At 48.1% G+C, this 5,684-nt stretch overlaps 1 protein-coding gene across 1 annotated transcript in view; it reads left to right on the top strand.

Annotated features, from left to right (window-relative positions):
• Nucleotides 1–3,982: 3,982 nt before the first annotated feature.
• The window catches only part of NCALD (neurocalcin delta), a 49,226-nt gene continuing 47,524 nt past the window's right edge, over nucleotides 3,983–5,684 (top strand). The window contains exon 1 of the mRNA XM_009572078.1: nucleotides 3,983–4,076. The gene's annotated coding sequence lies outside the window, so the exon portion shown is untranslated. The remainder of the gene's footprint in view (nucleotides 4,077–5,684) is intronic.

The raw sequence follows: 5,684 nt of genomic DNA on the forward strand, positions 1-5,684 counted from the left end.
CTATTTCAGCTCAAATGGCAGAAAAATCGTTGCAGACCAAGTGATCCTCTCTACAAAATATATCACAAAAAGGCAACTTGTGGTGCAAGAGCCCTCCACCACCCCTCAGCAGCACCCATCAGTGGTCTTTGTTTGGGAGCAGGTCCTCGCTGCCGATGCTCACACCCTCCCAGCACTCGGGTCTGGCGGCTCTTCTCAGTGCTAGGAAGGGTGCTGGGGGGATCCTGAAAGCGGCTGGTGCTGTACAGGTACCTAAAATTATTGCCTCTGAAAGGGGAATCTTTCACCCTCCCTGGGAGCAGGAATTAGTGGCACTAAAGAGCCATGACAGATATATGGAGAGCGTAGGATTTTCTTACAGTGCCGCATTCCTGGGGAACCGTCTTCCACCTGATTTGACTCGAACAATAATTCTTTCACCGGGCCACCGTCAGTGAACGGGGCGGGCTGAACCACTTTCCCTTCTTGTTTTTATTTCAAACCCCCCTGTGCTGGTAGTGCCATGTCAGCTGTATCAAAATTAAAATGTCTTTTCCTGTGGGGTTTTATTCCACCCTGTTTTTCTACCAGAGCAAAAGTCAACATGACAACATTTTGCTGAGCCCTGTTTCTGTCTCTTTTTTATCTATATTATGGACGCCAACAGAAACATTAGCCACTCTTTTAAACAGCAAGCTGCAGAAGCCAGCAAAACACATGTGGTTTGTTTTTTTAAAATATATATATTACATTAAAATCATGCCTACTAACTTTTTTTCTTCCTTTTATTTTTAAAAACAGTAAAAAGTCATGGATATTTGAGGGAAGATTTCAAGATGAAGCACTTTCCTAAGTGTTGTTTTGGTAAGAGGAAAGCCAAGAGTGGATTCTCAGCTGCTTATCATGGATGTGGCTCCTTTCTGAGAGTGGGGTGGTTTTGCTGATTGACACCAGGGAAGATCTAGTCTTTTGTGGGTTCAAAGATCAACCCATATAGAGTTTCTGCTCCCTGCGTGTCTTCCATTTTATGGGCAAACAAGTGTTATCTATTGTTAGCTCTGCAGAGCCAAAAGAAACAGGGGAGGGAAAGCTGGATTGTGTCCCACCTTGTAGCACTCTATCTGTGTCTAAGTTATTACATAGGTCCCAATACATGTATGCTATAGGTGGATTTAGGTAGACGTCTATGTGTATATTATGGTGTTTAACACATATTATTGCACTCAGTGAAGCTCTGGCAGACCACCCATCGTGTTGGGGATGAGGGAGCCACCCCATGTCCCCTGGTAATGCCCACCGCGGGCCCCAGACGTGGAGGGATGGGAGGGAGAGAGGGGGTCCCAAATGCAGGATAGAGACCTTTCCCCGCAGGGCACCATGTCCCCAGAGCGGGAGGAGGAGCGTGAGTCTTTGTACCGTGGTCCCAGGTGGATGCAGTGCATTTGTTTCTCAGCAGGCTTCAGCCTTTAAATATCTTTTATGTATTTTTCCAGCCAGTGCCCGTGTCTCATTGCTTTGCGCTCACTTGGTTGACTGACAGTACAGAAGAGACTGATTTACGTTGGGGGTACTATCATGGAAAAGTTAAGTTAAATCAGGGAACATAGGCTTTTCTGCCACTTGCAATAGGACTCTTTGGCCCTCCGAGGATGAATGCTGTTGCTTTCATTTCTGCGTCCATCTGTGTGGTGTAAAGGTCACCCTTGCCCCTAGTCCTGAAAAGCTTTGTGGGTTACAGCAAGTGCTGGGGAGAAGTAGGGATTTCAGTCAGAAATTCAGAAAATCTCCCTGTGCCCCGTAAAGGAGAGTGAAAGGGTTATTTTTATGCTGGAGGGCAGAAGCGCTCTGCACACCCGTGTGTCTGCAGGTGTGGACGACCGGGGTTACGCGGGTGGAGCAGGCACGGGTCCCCAGGGGGGGCTGTGGGGAGCTCCAGGGGGACCCTGCCCGGCCGCCTGCGCCAGCCCTTTAGAGCATCAGCAAAATGCTATCGAAATGTTGTGGACCATTCAAATGCATGTGTTGTATTGTCCCCTTTTGTGAAAGGGCCTTTAAAAGAATCAAAAACATTAAAATCTCCCCCAGGTGCACACATTTTTGACAGACTAATAGAAAGTAATGCACTATGCATTGTTGAGGGATATCTTTTTAAACTGCAGTCCCAAACTTTCTGTTGTATTGTACAAATATTGCCATTAAGTGAAAAAATACATCTGTATGTTATGGTACAATTTTATTGGTGGGTGTTGACATGAAGTTTCAGCCTTCTATAGTGGATTACTATGTGTGATTATATGTGTGATTATATGTAACACGTGGTTATCAGTGGGGTTTTTAAAATTCATCGCATTATTCTTGTGCTGTTAAGCTGTGACAGGTTTCCCAGCTAGTTGTGAATATTTTCTTTATAAGGAATGAATTTTAGACAGTGGGGGCTGCCTCATTCTATTGCAATGATTCTTCGAGCCCTCTTCACTTTGCACCAAGGCCCGGGGGGCAGCTCACGATCCCAGAGGGCTTTGCCCCCTACTATGAACTGCCCTGGGAAGCTCCAGCAGAGTGACAGTGTTGGAAAGGTGGTTTATAGGCTGGGCTGGAGAGAGAAATGCATTTCTCACTAGATGCTGCAGAAGCCAGCGTTGGCTGATGTTGCTGTTGAGATAAATATCCCAAGTGCCTGCTGCTCTCGTGCTCAGGAGCAGGGTGCAGAGGAGGGTGATGGGGGTCAGCGGTCCCCACCACCCCTGCCGTCCTCCCTCTGCCTTGGATGGAGGGAAGCCCTCCCCAGCACTCCTTCACACCCTTTCCTGGGTTGTCTTTTCTTTTTTTTTCTTTTTTTTTTTTTTAATATTTTCTGTTTCACCTGTTGCAAAGGGGCCAAAGCCAACTTCAGCTGAGGATGCCCAGTGTTTGCATTTGCAGATCCCATGCGGCTTTACATCCACTTCCACTTTCAGCAGGGCCATCTATTGCAGTTGACTCCTGGCATTTCGTATCCCGGGCACCGGTCAGTAACTGTCACTGACTCAGGTGAGCGCAGGAGTATTTTCGTATTGCTGACACTTTGCCTTTCCTCCCTGCTTTTCGCAGGTGAAAGTCTCTCCCTCCTCCTGGCCTCTCCTGTGTCCTGCCCCTTGTGTGCATGCTGCGGGGCTCTGGTAAGGCGATGTGCAGAGAGAAAAAAAGGAAATTTGGGGGAAGGAGTGGATTTTAGGTAGAGTTACGAGGAAATCTGAGACACTGATGCCGTGTCTCTGCCTGCAGGATAGGGCTGCGGAGGTGAGTCGGAGCCAGGTGCAGGCAGGCACTGCTTCGTCCCCCTTCCCGGGATGCTTTGCTGGGAGCAGCAGGAGAAGAGTCGCGGGCAGGAGCAGGCGAGCAGGAGGAGCTGCTAGCCAAGGCTCAGGCACACGAGGGCGAGCTGGCCAGGGACCGCCGGGGGCTGGCCCGCAGCCCCGCACGGGCAGAGATGCTGACCACCAGACACGCATCCCTGTGGCTATGAATACCACCCCAGCTGCGTGTCCTTTGCAGAGACCCACATTTGAGCCAGCTGGTGCAGCGCCCGGCTGCGCATCACCGAGGTGCCCAGGGGCGCACGGAGGGCAGCGCTTTTGCCCCTTGGCTTGGGCGAACCAGGCGTATAAGGGTATTTTTTCCGCTGGAGGCTGGGGATGCAGGAGGAAGAGGAAGAGGGAGGCGCGTTTTCTTACGAGGACAGGGTTAAGAGAGCATCGGCGATGAGACCAACCCCCGGCGCAGCCAGCTCCAGCGAGCCCTTGGTGTTTGGGTTGTCCGGGCGCCCGTGATGGTTCCAATGTGTGCGCAGTATGACAGATGACCTATTGAAATAATTTCGGAGCAGTGCTGGGGTTGCCAGGACAACCAGTGCTCCCCGGGCCTGCGCCGGGCCATGTGACAGCCGCCTTGACGTCAGCTGGAGGCAGAGCCTGCGGTTTCGGCCGCGCAGCCAAAGCCTTGTGAGAACCTAGTGGATGCTGGGTTTATCCCCGCCGCTGCCGCCGCCGCCGCCGCTGCTGTTTCTCAGGGGCTGCCAGAGCATGGACTATTAAAAACTTGCATTTCTGCAGTGTGAGGTAACCATTTGCTTTATGTTCTTGTCAGGTATTTTTTTTTTTTCCCTTTAAAGAAAAATAGGATAGAAAGCAGCTTATCGTGACTGATATTTTTTTCACTTGTTTGTTTTGGCTGGAAGTTTGCCTTGATGAACAAGCCCAGCACTATCAGATAAATGCAAAGTAGCTTCCAGTTACTAATTCTGTGTGCAGACTGCAAAGCGGAGTTAGATTTAGATTAATGATCCATGAAAGGAGAATAAAATGATATTGTTCTCGTTTGACACTTTAAGAATATAAATGAACACGAGTAATCCTAGGTTAATGCGTTCGGCAGTTAAAAGAAATGATGTTTAGGTATTGTGTTGATTTGGGCACCTCTACAGCTTTATACCTCTGTTGAAACTTGTAGTTTTTTAATGCTATGCAATTCAGGCGGGTTTGTACCCAACGTGTTCAGTGAGAGGGAAGCCAGCAGCCGATGCAGCTAGGAACAGCTTGAAACCCAGCTCCCAAAGTTCGAGCCTTTAAATCATCTTTGTTCACACGGAGTCCCCGCACCCCGCGCGCTGCCCGGGCTTTCTGTCCCTCTCCTGGGGCATGTGGCACTCCTGACCATACAGTGTTTACAGAGGAAAAGATCAAGAGCTTCCTGAAAAATTATCTGAAATATGCCAAGAGAGCAACATTGCTATAACACAGGCTTTTACCCTTTTTCTCACACACACACACACGGCTGGGTTTTTTGCTTTTTCTTTTCTGTTGCGGGTTTAGAGCGGTTAGACTAGCTAAAAAAAGAACTGCAGCATGAACAGCACCACAGTAACTGAAAAATGAAATGCCGTTTGGGTCTTTTTGTAAAAAGAAGAGTGAGTTTGGGTCTGTTTCTGTATTGCACTTACTCCGAGGGGGCTGTTGTGGGAAGGAGGTCCCAGGGCTCCTGAAGTTTAGTGCCACAGCCTGAGTTTGTTTGTGTGGGAGCATATAGATTCGTTTTAAGAACAGATTACAGCTGAGCATCATGTGCGTTGTTTCCTGGAAAAGTATGCTAGATCATTCTTATCTCCTTTAATTATATACTCCCATTCCCTTCCTCCCAAAGTTCAAAGGGTTTATTGATAATGGTAATGATTTTCTAAAGCAGCTGCCACTCTGAAACAATCACGGAGCTACAAAACAATTTAAAACACGGAGCAATAAAAGATAAAAAAAATCTATACAAATAATCCTGATGTTACCAAATGCAGCAGAAGTAATTGTTTCAGAAAGGGAGACAAGGCAGAGATTAAAACTGAAGGCACTTCTGTAAGGAAAGTTACGGCTTAGTACGGCTCTGGATTTCGCTGCATTTGGCATTCTTAACAGAGCAACAAGGATAAATGCATCTGAAACCTCTAGACCGTTTCACTTGGCGTTATCATCTCATCTGTTCTTTCCAATTTAACTCTAAAATATCGATGTTTGGGGCGGTGAAATATTTTAAATTTTCTTTATTAAATTCTTCACCTGATGCCAATGCATCAGCACATGAGTAATCTTGACTGGCTCCTCGTAGGTGTGTTTAAGAGAGGTTTACGGGAGCCTCGCAGCCTTCCCGCGGGGAGCGGGGCTCTCGGCGTCCTTGCCCGG

Source organism: Fulmarus glacialis, unplaced genomic scaffold, assembly GCF_000690835.1.
Source record: "Fulmarus glacialis isolate BGI_N327 unplaced genomic scaffold, ASM69083v1 scaffold11292, whole genome shotgun sequence".
Lineage (NCBI taxonomy): Eukaryota > Metazoa > Chordata > Aves > Procellariiformes > Procellariidae > Fulmarus > Fulmarus glacialis.